Here is a 14,565-nt window from a genome sequence, read left to right as displayed (position 1 = left end):
CTATTTTTTAGCAGATCTTCACAGAGATCTTTCTGCTACTGTTAGATTCGACTGTTTGGGTAACTGCACTGGCAAGATCGGAATCTCAAATGGTGTTAGGCAGGGCTGTATTTTAGCTCCCCTGCTTTTTACACTTTATATTAACGACCTAGCCACTGCCTTAATTAAGATCTGTAAGGATATTCCTAGGGCAGGGAAGTACCATATCCCTGCATTATTATATGCAGACGATGCTGCATTGTTAGCGCGTACGGCAGTAGGGCTTCAAAGTCTTTTAGATTCATTTGCTGATTTTATGAAAAGACTTGATTTAAGCGTGAATTTCGCTAAATCTCATGTTATGACTGTAGGTTGTAAACCCAAGAAAACCAAGACTATGCTTTGTGAGGGTCATGTCTTAACTAGAATCACCAGTTTTCCATACTTGGGGGTTATTTTTGACGACAAGTCATCTTGGGCCCCTCAACTAGCTGCAAAAGGAAACGCCTTTGCCAGATCAATCAAAGGTGTGCTGGACTTTGCTCGCAAACTGGGGGTGAAACCCATGCAAGCTATATTGAATATTTACACAGCTAAATGTATCTCTATAGCTATGTATGGTGCGGACCTGTGGGGATTTAAAAATGTGAAGGATCGTCAGGTGGTAGAGGATACGTTTTTAAAATCCATTCTATCACTTCCCCAGGCAACCTCCGGTTATATTGTGCATCAAGAATGTGGGGTTGGTTATTTAACTGACCGGATAGCATTAGCCCCCCCTATTGAAATGGTTATCAATCTGGCAAAACCCGGAACTTGAGCTAAACCGCGAAATTATAAAAGATTGCGTATCGCTAGAGTTCGGAAAGGCTATTCCTTGGTTGCGCTATGTTAAGAACCTAAGTGACGAAATAGGTCGCCCAGACATATTTGATAGCCCTAACAATTTATTAAAGGGAGACTTTAAATGGGTAAAAGACATACACAAGCATAGAACAACTCTAGCTAGAGAAGAAAAGGAGTTAACAAAACCCACAGTAAAGGCCCATCAGTTATTAATAACCACAGGCAGCATAGAACCCTACTTGACCATAGTGAATAACATGAATCATCGCTTTTTATTGACCAGGTTTAGACTGAACAAATACCATCTTTTGCTCACTGATTCTGTTGGATGGGTGAAGGACAGGGACTTGGAGATCTGTTCCTGTGACAGATTCTCCCTTAAGGATACTGCTCACTTTCTCTTTTTTTGTAAACATTTGTCCCCTCTCCGTAAAAAGTTCATCATCCCACTAATTAAGAACAAAGGATTTAGACAAGTCAAACCCGCTCTTTTGTATCTCCAGCTGCTAGGCACTACTTGGGAGATTTTTAACATAGCAAATTTTTTGGCTATTGAGATGAGATTAAGAAAAACAATCAAGTGGACATAGTGTTGTTTATAATTAATTGTGAATCTTGATTAAACTTGACCTAGTCTTATTTTAGTATTGTCTTAAAATCATCTGTAAACGTTTATTTTAAATGTTATTTATTGTATATATATGTGATGTTTTGTACTTTTATGGTTCTTGATTCGAGCCGAATAAAGTAATTTTTACTGACTGACTGACTGACTCAGGCGGTCTTCCGACCACCAGACTCATGGTGTCACAGCAGTGGCGGTCCACCATCCTCCATATTGTGACTTTTAAAGTCGAGGCGGCGGTGGACCATCTGCTGTGCCAGGGAACAGCCGTTCCCTGGCAGTGGCGCAGGAGAGCCACAATGCAAAACTCTGAGCGGGGACTGGCGCAGTCCCGCTCAGCATAGTACAAGTTCCTTGACCGCCAGCCTTTTCATGGTGGAGCCCTGCCATGAAAAGGCTGGTGGTGCAGGAACAAAGGTGACCCTACCAGGTCCCCATGGCCACCCAGCCATGGGGATATATTCAGGTGGCACAACATGTGCACACCTGTCTGTACCCCCACAAAGTTTCAGCACGTCATGGACGTCCACGTCCATGCCATCCTGGACCATTTTTGCTTTTCCCATTGTGGTGACTGTTTTCCAGGCACCACAGTGGGAATAGAAAAGAACCACTGGCTGTATTATGAGTAGTGCATTTTCAATTCTGGATATGGTCTGCGGTCCTTGAGCAGTTTTGCACATGTTTGTTGCATTGGAGGCGGCGTTGTGCCAGCTCCACTGCGCCAAACTCGTGATCAGGCCCTATGTCTTGTTCCTGATCATGACCACCAAGAAATATGAATTCTCCGATTGAGAAAGTAAAAGAAACACCCTTAGTAAACGCCTCCTTCACCTGAAAAATGGCTCACATCAATAGCACATTATACAAACTCACCTATCTAAAAAATAACACTCAATACAACTTTGACAAGGAAAACAGGAGAACAAGCACAGAAGCCTGTGAAGAAAGTGATATTATCATCAGAACACAATGCAGACGAAATGCAGTATCGTCCATTAATGCACATTGCACTAAAGTAAGTGCTCACATCAAAGCCACAGTGCTCCTAAATTAATGTCCCTCAAACACCAGAGCACTCGTTATTTAATCCAAGTTCCCAGCCTCACCGCTATCTTTTCACCCACAGACACTCTTATGGGAAAGATGCTTCAATTATCAACCTACACTCAAATGCCCTTATGAATGGTCATTCCAACGAAGAGACCTTGCAAGATGCAGTCTGTCTACTCAATATGCACCTCCAACTAGCCCTTACAGTCATGCAAGACCAAAGGAGAGTGAGGATAGCTCACCAAAAAAGGATAGTGTAAAGGGCAACACTCCATGACTTTTCCATCTGGGAACAGCTTCATGGATTAAGACTCAAAAAGGAGATCTTTAACAATCTTCTGTGCTTGGCCAAGGGTTATTCAATAAATCGTTAACTGTTTTACACTGTTACATTGTTCGAAATAAAGCATCACTCAACAATGAACATGTAATAATATTTGTTATACAAATACAATCAAGTATATTACAGATGGTAAATTTCCAGCTTTCAGTCTCCCATATTATTTAATATGTCCCTTAGTCCCTATAGTTTGTAACCGGAAACCCCATTAGCTTGTTATAACTATCAATCAGCCAAGTAACATGCTTGTCAGGAATGCAATCTAACATTGTCCGGCACACAGTGCCACCATCCCAATAACGCATGCATAGATATAACAAGCAAAGACTAACTTTTACAAAATCTGTGCCCATGAAATTCTCATAGCTCAAAATCAAAAAGCCTCACAGACACACTTGAATAAACTCCAACTGCAAATAATGTATTAATCACAGCATACATTCAGAATGTCATGCAAAACTACTTGTCAAGTCATATGCTTATGGGTTTCCTGATATGATGCTGCCATCTTGTGTTGCTGTAGTCTTTGGACGAATGAAATGATCTTGACACATGTATTATATCCAACTTGGCAAGTTGTGCATACAAAACTAGAATCACTCATGCCTCAACATAACCCCTATTGATGGCACTCAACCACAACCCAGTGTAAGAAATTTGGTTTCTGGTTGAGAGAGGTGAACCTTACTCATGCAGCAACCACAGTCCTTGTCAGGGTGAAGTCAAAAGCAAACCCCAAATAAACCTGTGCTCAACCTTCTGATAGCTTGGCACAGAGATGTCAGGCTTAACTTAGAGGCAATGTGCAAAGTATTCATGCAGCATTTCAAACAGTAAAAAAACTGAAAACACGACACAAGAAAAATCCCACACTAATATGGAAAAACAGAGCAAAATTGTATAGATAAATTAAGACCAAAACAACAAAAAATCAATCAGTAGAACTGGAGAAATGCAATTTTAAAGATTTAAATGAAAATGGTGCCTAAAAACCTAAAGTGCCCCTCACAGCTATCTGGCCGTGCAAGACCAACAAAAAGCCACAAGTTCTGTCCCTCTGTAAAGAAGCACCGCTTTGATACAGGGAGGAGGTTAGTCCTGCTAAAAAGTTACCTTCTTAGTCCAGTGCAAAGTGCGCTGTTCAAGGTGGAGGGTTCTGCGAGGAACAGGGAATCATCGCGGATGATCATCGATGTAGCGAGGAGAGCAGGCCTGGTTTTGCAGACACTCATCGCTGTAGCGCAAGCATCCTGTTGTTGTAGTGGACAGTCGGGCTGGAGTTTTGCAATGGCGTTGATGCTGTAGCATGATGGATCGGGTTGATGGAGCTTTGCGTTGACAGGAAGTGCAAATGTGAGAAATTGGGTTGCTGGTAGACTGCGGTGTGAGCCCCGGTCAAGCAGCAACCACTATCCTTGTCAGGATGAGCCACAAGCAAATCCCAAATTAACCTGGGCTCAACACCCTAGTAGCTTGGCACAGAGCAGTCAGGCTTAACTTAGAGGCAATGTTCAAAGTTTTGTGCAACACTTCAAACAATAAAACAGTCAAAACACCACCCTAAAAAAATCACACATACTTTACAAAAATAGAGCAAAATGTAATAAAAACAACAGGACCAAAACAAACAAAAATCAAACCAGTAGAACAGGAGATATGAATTGTTAAAGAATTTAGTGAAAATAGTGCCATAAAAGCACAAAGTGCCAACTTGAGATATCTGGTTGCACTGGACCGGGTCAAAGTCACACTTTCAGTCTGACCGCGGTGGAGTGCAGGTCAGCTACAGTCACCAGGTTAGGCTGCTGAAGTTTACCTTCACAAGTTCCTGCCAAGAATCCCATTTGCGTTGAACAGGGACGTGAGGAGCAGGACGGGCGGTCAATGCTGAAATGCGAAGAGTCGTGCTGATTTACAGTGCTTGTGGTGAGGTCTCGGTGCAAACGTGAATGTGTGCGGTCGCAAAGAGCCCAAAAGCTTGATTTCAGTGCCTTGAGCTACACCAAGGGTCCAGGACCTGATAGGCTCTACTTGGTGGTCAGGAAAGTGATGCAGCTGGGTCCAGGGCCTGATACAGGATGTTGAGGAGCATTTTATGTCCCAGAGGCTCAGATAAAGAACCCAGCAAACTAGCCCTTGGGGTCACCCTGAGGTTCTGGGTTCAAGATGAAGTTGCAGGTCTAGTTTTTCTTCCCCAGGCAAGAGGGGAGCAAGCAGTGGTCAGCACAGTAGAGAAGTAGTTCCTTTAGAGCAAAATTACAGCAGAGTGGCAGTCCTTTCAGCAGGTCCTTCTTCTTGGCAGAGTATTCCCAGGTCCAGAAGTGCACTTAAGAGCTGGAGTCTGAGGTCTGCCATGTATACACAGTTCTGCCTGTAAAGTGGCGCAAAGCTTCTGGAGGCAGGCCTTTGAAGTGCTCGTGTGTCCTGCCTTCCTGTCCCTGGCTCCAGATTAACTGCAAGTTGTTGTCATACAACTGCTGCCACTGCAGCATCAGGGGACATCCCCTGAGAAGACACATTTTGCATTATCCTTGAAGCTACATTGTTCACACAAACCCACAAAGCAGTACAGGAGCTCCTAAGATTTGTAACAGCAGGACAGGAGTGCTGGGAATCCTATCTATTATTCTAACTCTCTTCACCTGGTTCAAGGCCATGGCTGCACCTCTTTACATGAAACATGGCATACACATCCATCTTACTCATTCATGTTCACTGTAGCCTGCATTGGGATTGAGGTGCAGGGGGACAACACTGACCTAACACTAACATAATAAATGGCCACTGGTGCATGTACGCATGTAGAAGAGGGGTGTAGGTAATACCCTTTGCAACCTGCTCAGTATTTACTGGTCCATTGGTATAGAGGCTTGCTCTACAAGTCTCTGGGACAGACCCATGATCGCAACAGTGCCATTAAAATCACTATACTGCGACTTTAACCCCAGATTATCGGGCAGGCTCATCCTCCCCTGTAATACAGTCATAGAAGCATATCACCAAAAAACGAACAAATTGCACCATAAGTTTCACATTAATTACCTCTGTATTGTCCTCCATTGACTCTTCTTTTGCCTTTCATTGCCTTCTGTCATGTTGATTCCTTTCTCTATGACATGCTGAAACGCATGCATTGCTTTCCACATTCAAGGTATTTGGTTCTCAGCAAGTGCATGCCAATCATGTTCAATACAGTTTGACTGAAAACGCACTCAACACCCGCTCGACATGCATGCTCTGCCTCTGACATTTGTCTGCCCTCTTTCACTGCTCTTGTGCTTGAGATAATGTGTTTCAGTACAATATGACATGAGGGTAAATATGGCAAATGCTAAGGGTAATCATTACATTTGGGCTTTAATCTTGGTATGTAGACATTTGCACATAGTACATAACAAAACCCTTGAATGTAGTTGCATATCAGGTCACTCAGGCAGAACATAATACCAGTGCACAACTCCCATGTAATGCTGCAAAGAAGATGTGATTTCACACGGACATGTGTGGCTCACATTCTGTTTGAGTCTGTCATTACTGGCATTCCTTTATGGGGATGGCCTGGCAATCAGCAAATTGGGATGGTAGAGTATGCCTAATGACTGTTTGCCCTGCTGTTCTGCAGATCCATAGAGCTCCCGTGTGGCAAAAGTCAGTTATTTATCAGTAGGACAAAAAAAAATGTCTGCAAGTAGAAGAGAAGATTCTGTCAGTGGTCAGTATATTTTTCTTATACATCAGACCAGTTCGTAGAAGGTTTTATGGCACTGAATAGTAAAGGCCAGACCCGGCGCAAGGAGAGAGCATCTGCTGGTGTTCTAACGCTAATGTCTACCAAGGTGATCAAGTGATCTTTAGAGGTTATAAATGTTCCAAGCGGTCTGCAGATTTCAGTGATTGAAAAAGGTGTGAGTAATAATGTTCTCAGATACTTCCTGCTTATAAATGTCTATGTTCATAAAGAAGACCATCGGCAAATGAAATGCTGGGTGGAATCATGCAAATAGACCTTCCAGCATCTGGTAGCAAAATATCCGGAAGCAGTGATAATAATGGCCGGGGATGTTAGTGCTCATCTCTTCCCTGTACAGTTGGACCTGCAGCTGGAGGAAGCTCTGGATTCTTATAATATACCCCCTGCGCAGTTTCCACCCGGTATCATTAAAAAGGAGGCTAACGTGCTGAATTAATGGCTGGCGAGTCATGGTCTGATTTATTTAAACGGATGATTAAAAAATGATTCACCAGCAGCAGCAACTTTCTGGCAGGGTCAGTCTTTAGGCCCTATTGATTTTATATTCACGTCATTTTGGTAATTCAACTTTTTAAAGAGTTTTGAGGTGGAAAAATATGAGGGTAGCGATCACTGGGCAATAACTGCAGTCCTGCGTGAGCCAGTGCCCCTGGAGGGGGTTTTGCCTCTAGAAATGTCCTATCTGCATAGGCTCTCTACACATTTTGATCCCATGCATCTCCAACAGATAGCCACCCTCCAACTAGATGAGAAGATTGATATTCACCCTATTTATGTTGAAAGCTGTTATTGTGTGGTACAACAATATTGTACAACGTGTCTTGGGTTGCATCACAGTAAACATACGTGTGAAGGGTGTGAATCCCGTCCCAACAGGCTTGGGTGCTGGTTCGACTCTGATTTCCAAAAGTTGAAATGACTGGTGAGACAGAGAGCCAGGAGCATTATGCGTCATCCAGGCCCCTTAGCCTCCCAGGAGCTGGTTAAACATAAACTTCAATATAAAGCTCTTGTGCATATGAAAAAAGCCGTCTTCTACCATAGCAAGTGGGATGAGATGCCGGAAATTATCCTCCTCAAGGATAAGCACATTTTTTGGGCAAAGGTCAATGTGTTTAGTGATCAAAATAGGGGCACACTTGTTTGCACAATTCCGGAAGCTCAGTTGGCTACTTATTTGACAGACCTATACAGGTGATCCTCCGGCTTTGATAGACTCCATAAAATTCTTGGGCGACAACTTCCCATTACATGGTTATCAATAAAGGAAGTAAAGGCTGTTATCGAGAGAGTAAAGCTCTCCCGAGCCACCGGCCCGATAAAATTCCAGCAGTAACAATTAAGATGAATAGTGTTTGGTGGGCGATGGTCTATTCTGTCTTGTTTAGTTGGATTGCCACGTCCGGCCTTTACCCCTATTCTTGGAAAGGGTCAATAGTGAAACCTATTCTAAAAAAAGGGAGTGGTACAGATCCCATACATTATCGGCTAATTAGCCTCTTTGATATTTCACTTAAGATCTTTTCCAAGATTATTTTAGCCAAACTTGAAGACTGGGTTATCGAAACCAAGAGAATTCCAATAGAACAGGGGGGCTTTCGGGAGTGTCACTCCACTATAGACCACTGTTATGCATTATGGGCCATTATTCGAAAGGCCCTGGAGGAAAATCAATGGCTGTACTGTTGTTTCGTAGATTCCCAGACAACCTTTGATTCTGTGGAAAGGGATACCTTGTGGTAAGAAACTTGCTGCTTGGGACCTCCCACCAAACCTCCTTAGTGCACTTCAATCTCTGCACTCCAATAACTGGGCTCAGGTGGAGTTAGATAAGTCAGGTCGATTATCAGAAAGAATTCCTATTGACAATGGCCTGAGCCAGGGGCATGTTTTAGCACCCCTGCTTTTAATCTATTTTTGGCTGACCGCCCAACCTTTATCTCCCAATCTAAGTCTTTTTCTCCTAAAATCAGGAACAAGCACATTGTTTGTCGGCTTCATGCAGATGATCTGGTACGACTGGATTATACCCCTATTGGTTTGCAGAGGAAACTAAATGCTCTGGCAATTTATAGCAAGCAGAACCAGCTCCACATCAATTTGGAAAAGACCAAGATTTTGGTCTTCGGCAAAAAAGTAAAAAGTTTCACCTGGAACCTAGATGCACGGGAGGTGGAGCATGTTGGTCAATACAAATATTTGGGCTTAACCTTCAGGAGGAATTTGAATTGGAGTACGCACTGGGACGTCACCAATCTGAAGGCCTTATTGCAGGCTAGTTGTCTATCAAGATTTAATGGAAGATATGGGGGGCTCTCCTATATTCCACTACTAAGGGCTTGTGAAGGGAAGATATCTCAGCTAGGTCTATATGGAGGATACGTTTATTTCCCTTGATCCTACATATGAATGGGACAGATTAGTAGGGGTAGTGCTTAAAAGGCTTTTATCACTCCCCCAAGGCACTATGGTTCAGGCCATAAGGAGAGAGTGCAATCTGGTCTCTTGGAACCTGGTGGCTTCTACTTGGGCTCTAAGATACTTTAACACACTTTTGGAGGATGATGACGTGGTTAAAGTCTCCAAATTGAGCTGGGAAGAGATCCAGTGTAGTGAAAGGATGTGGGCAAAGGCTGTAAGAACTGGACTAACTGCACTTAAGAACCTCCATTCAGATAATGGTTCAATTACATCTTGGTTCCTCTTCCCAGGCAAACGTGCATTGTGAGAATCAGTTGCTCTGGTGTCTGAATCAATTGACCTATTGTATCTAAGCAAGAAACCACCCACTGTCTTTTTCATCTCCACACTGGGCCGGGACAACGTTTTTCATTATTTATAGCAGCTACCAGAACCAGGATTGAGAAATGAAATATTAAGGGTTAGGGTGCGATGTAATCCAACCTATTAATCCCGCCCACACAGGACTTGGGTGCAGATTAATAGTAGTCTCTGCCCCTGCCTCCTGAAAGTTAAGTGCTCCCTTCTGCATATACTTATGGACTGCGTCTTTTATCTTGCAAACAGAATTACGTTTTTAAGACCTTTGTTTTTTAAATATGATGTTCTCCATAGGAGGAAAGCAGTGGAGCTACTGTCAGAAATGTGCAATTTAGATGTGGCAGTTGGAATTGCTCGGTTTTTACTGTCTGTTAAACAGAATTTTAACAATGAATTGTAGTGGGTAGGGGTGCAGGGGAGTTGGAAGGGGGCTCTTTTAATGATTTGAATGCTTTTATTGTCAATTGAGTTTTTAAGAACGTTTTATGGACAACTGTCTAAATAAACTTGTTTTCTATCTACCCACCTTATTCATCAGAATTACACCATTGTACTCAAGAATAGTACTGTATATCACACCCTTGTGGACACAATGGAGTAGTTTCAGATTCTTTGTAGCATTATGCAATGAGCACATTGGGGCTGTGTGAACACTTACTCCTCACCATAGTTTGGTAGCTGGGATATCCCACTGTGACAACCCACCATGACATGAGTACATCAGTTTTTGGCCCGATGCAATGCACGCCAGGGCATGTCACTCTTGTTTCTACAATATTCCCTACAGTGTTGCCGGACTGCCAAAGTACATGGAGTTATCAACACCAGATAGATGGTGATTGTAACAAAATAATGTTCTGCTCCGTTGACCAGTGTGTTTATAAGCTGGACCTGTTGCCTACTAACTGTGTAGCTGGTGCTAGGACAAATTCCCATTCCATTGTTGCACTTTTCATATAAATGGGATATACTAGTGTTCATCATTTAAGCCCATCCATATAGAATGGCCTTATTCTAAAGGATTGCTATTCATCTTCTAATATGCCACTGTGTGTGTTTTCTGTCCTAGGCTAAGAGCCTATCTCATAAGGATTTCCTGAGGTCTCATCCCTTTTGGCCTGAGTGGTGGAGCAGCATCACAAAATACAGTATTTTTTATGGAATATGATCGCTTTGCCTTTGGTCAAGGTAGACATACCTCGCCAGTTGCCACTAAGTTAATCTCATGACCATCAAAGGTTAGGTCTACTAGTGTTTGCTGGTTAGCTGTGTCCCCAAGGCCTGTATGGTACATAGTGACTGGCCTCTGCTGCATTTGAAGTCGTGGAAAGGCAGTGCTTAGGCAATAGGGTCCTTTGATTTCAGGGAGATCATGACTCCTGTTGCTTGTCATTGACAAGCCTGAGTGTACATGCAGTTCTGTTTTGTGCTTATTATATACTGGTTCCTTATAGGTGGCACTGCAAATCTCCTACACAAATTCAACAGATTACAGGTGTGTTTCCAATTTGTATGCCATGCCGTTCTGATGAGATCATGGCTTATGGGTGTATATGGGGTTATCAATGCATGATGGGAAGTTGTAGAGGTGCTGAGAGAGTGTTCAGAAGGGGCATCATGTCAACCTCTTGCCCAATGTCAGCTTGCTCAGTGTGGTACCAAGGTCCTTCTTATGTCATGGTGATTCTTTGGGGGCATGTTTCTGGGCACTGGTGTGCAAGATTGTAGTTCATTGGAGGGGTATTGCATGATAGTTGATATTGGAATGTAGTACAATGCATTGTGGTATAATCCGCAGTAAAGTTTGTAAGGATATCCTGCACCCACACCATGATCTGTTGTGGTTGGAAGTGGCAGGCTTGTCCAACTTCCTTGTTAACCTTCGACATGTCAGTGCATGCCTCAGTTTTTGGTGCATATAGCTCCAGTACTAATTGCATTAATAACCTTTAGAAGCACCATAGTGGAGGTTTTCCATACTCAAGGTCATTGATATGTGTACAGTGCACATCGGCCATTTGTATGGTCTTACAGTGCTATCACCTTTGGTTGGGTTTTTCTTTTTGTTGATAAATATTGCTTGTGTCTTTCAGAAGATTCCAAAACCAACAAAAGTGCCCCTCCTGCATCAAATAAATCTATAATTAATAGATATATTTGATGCAGGAGGGGCACTTTTGTTTGCTTTGATAGAGTGCTGGTTGCCCCAGCTGCTTGTGAGGTTATCGTTCATGGTACATCCCACTGGTGAATATTGGTTTCAGAATATTCCAGCACTACAAAGCAAGACCTGACTTACTGGGAATTATAGTTCCAAATGCTGCCAAGAAATAGCCCATTATTGGAGAACACACCCTAATAGGTATAGTAGTTCGTATTATGACGATTGCACCAACATCTGTCTTTGTGAATAGGCTACACAAGCAAACCACCACTTCTCGTCCTCAGGAGAGCAATGCTTGCTTGAAGACTCCTATGTTAAAGAAGGCTCCTGACAAGTTCTGGAGGGAATGGTTGGATTATGAGCTGTTTTTCACCCTACATTACCAAAGTAGTTTTGTCATTCTTGTTCCACCTGCTGGTCATCTAGGAATCTTAAAGAATCTGAATTTTCTGCACCAAGGCATTGTGATGTTGCTATGATGTCCCATATTACTTTGACCAAGGTTTGTTTCTGATCCTTCCTAATAATGTTGTGTAAAGGTGTAAAGTAATAGATTTGCCAGGAGCAAATATTTTACTCAATCAGTCTTTGGTAACATCAGCTATGACTACACTGCTGTCCCTTCATTGACTACCCACATTTGCTCTAGTAGAGTTCCAGGTTCTGTGTGTTGTCCATACAGCCTTAAAACCACTTTTCAAGAAAAACTATTTGCACAAGTGTATGCTCGTCGCCACGTGTAATAAGTGGCTCAACACATCGATGTAGATCAAAAGGCTTTATTGTGATCACCGAGACAATGGCCATTCTCTTGAACTCTGTGAATACAGCGTTCCAGAGCATCATGCACGGGTAATAGAGATCACTCAACAAGCAGTGCGTGAATAATGGAAGACAACACTGCAACAAGCATATACCAGCTCACAATCTGTTGCTATTCCATCATCTTTTGCTAAGAGCGCCACGGAGTAGGAGGGAATGTGCTAAAGGGAGATCCCATCTTATAAACAGAAGAAATACCATTGAATTTAGAACAAGAAGACTCTGCATATGGACATGATTTTTAATATTATTTCCATTATTTCTGTGATGAGAGGAGGACCGAAACAGCTAATGATTGTCCCAGTTATTTCCCTACCTAAGGTTCTTGGAAGACTAGCACAGCTGCCCCATGTCCCATATAACTTTGCCTACAGGCATAATGGAAAGGCTAGTATGACTCTGGTGGTAGGAGAACCAAGACAGGTGATAGCTCCCTGACCCGTCTCTCATCATTGCCATAATGTAAAGGCTATTATGTCAATAAAAAGAATATGTCTAATGATAGACATAATATAAATACTGCTAAGCCTTTTGATATGAAGAGGAAGTTTATTTTTAAAACTATATTGCTCTGGGATGAGCTGACTTTACCTTCAGTTTTTGAGAAAAAAAGGCACACTGCTTCGTAAGGACCTTTTCATGCTCCACAAGGATTACATGAAAAAAATATTTACTGCATGATTTTCACCATTTCCTCAATAATTACAAAATTCAGCATAGCACCAAAATCACACCGTACATTTATGACACAATCAAGAAGCCCTAATTGATCCACAAATATTTGGAGGTTGTGAACATCATTGAAGGAACATTTGCAATGTATTGCCAATCCCTTTTTAAAAACGTTTGCTCGAGCAAGTGCTTAATTTCACATCAGATATTTAGCAAGCACATGAATAGGGAAAACACAGATCAAAAAATGCAGGAAGAGCAAGATGGCTGAACAGTCACAAAGGGAGAAAGCAGGAACACGCAGGAGTGAGATAAAGGGACAGAAAGTCTCTGGAAGTGGATTAAATAGGCATGAGGTGGATTTAAGACTATGGGCCTCATTATGATGTCGGTTGGAGTTGCCTCTAACCAACACCGTTTCTGTGTGAGAACCGACCGACCATCAGAGATTGTGACAATCTCCACACCGTGTGGCAGGCACCTCAGGGTGCCTGGCATAGGGCCACAACTGCACGCGGCGGAGGGAAGTCATTTTCAAACAGCTTTTCCATATCGGAAAGGCTGAGATGGAAAGGGTATCAGAAACCGACATCGTAATCCTGATGGCGGAAACGCCATTCTTAACGGATTATGAGTGGTTTCCGACTGGTCAATGGGCTCCTTGAGCCTGTCAGAACTGAGTTGGATTGAGACGCCGGTTTACCCTCTGACCACTGACATTGTAATTCAGCTGTCAGAATGTAAACCTACCCTGTCAGTCGGTAAGCCTCCTACGAGCAGTCGGACGCTTACCGACCGACATTGTAATTAGGCCTAAGTGTCTTGATATTCGGCGGTCAATGCTCAATTGCACCAGCAGCGGTCTTCCCAGCAGAGCTTTGGGTACTTGGCACTCTTTCTTTTAACAATTAATAAGTAAGACATGTGCATTTGCATTCAGCATTATATGTGTTCCAAAAAATGGCTCACAAATCTGTTGGTTGATAGAGGTAGCTTTGATCACTTTTGCTAAGAGACAGATGTTTAGCTACTTTAGTTTCTTTCAATTATGTATATCAACTAGAGGAATGCTTTTAATTTTGGGCATGCCACCTTTTTGATTACTATGGCAACAGAGCTAAATAAAGCAGTTTCTGCTGCAGTGGTAGTATAACAATGAATGCATATTTTATAACTGTGAGATTGGTACTGGAAAGAATGAGCATGGAAAATCAGAGTACATTTACTCACCTTATAAAGGTTTTACTTACCTACAGTGCTTAGAAGTCAATGGCACTAAAAAAGGTTACTTAAGATCCCGCTAGACCTGGGTACATCCAAAGTTCAGGCAGACGCGATGGAGGGCAGGCTGGCAACAGGACCCACGCAGGGCCGGCTGAAAAAGTACCTTGTACGGAGTAAGTGTCGGCTTCGTAGACTCCCTGAACAGGTTTCGATTCACACAGTCGGGTCAGTGCATTGAAGTTGACCCTTGCAGTCAGTGTCAAAGGGTCAGTGCTGCATCATTGTCATGCCTTGCAATGGAGTCATTA

The sequence above is a fragment of the Triturus cristatus genome, chromosome 6, assembly GCF_964204655.1.
Source record: "Triturus cristatus chromosome 6, aTriCri1.1, whole genome shotgun sequence".
Classification (NCBI taxonomy): Eukaryota; Metazoa; Chordata; class Amphibia; order Caudata; family Salamandridae; genus Triturus; species Triturus cristatus.
The sequence above is the reverse complement of the archived record's forward strand: the minus strand, read 5'-3'. Positions refer to the sequence as shown.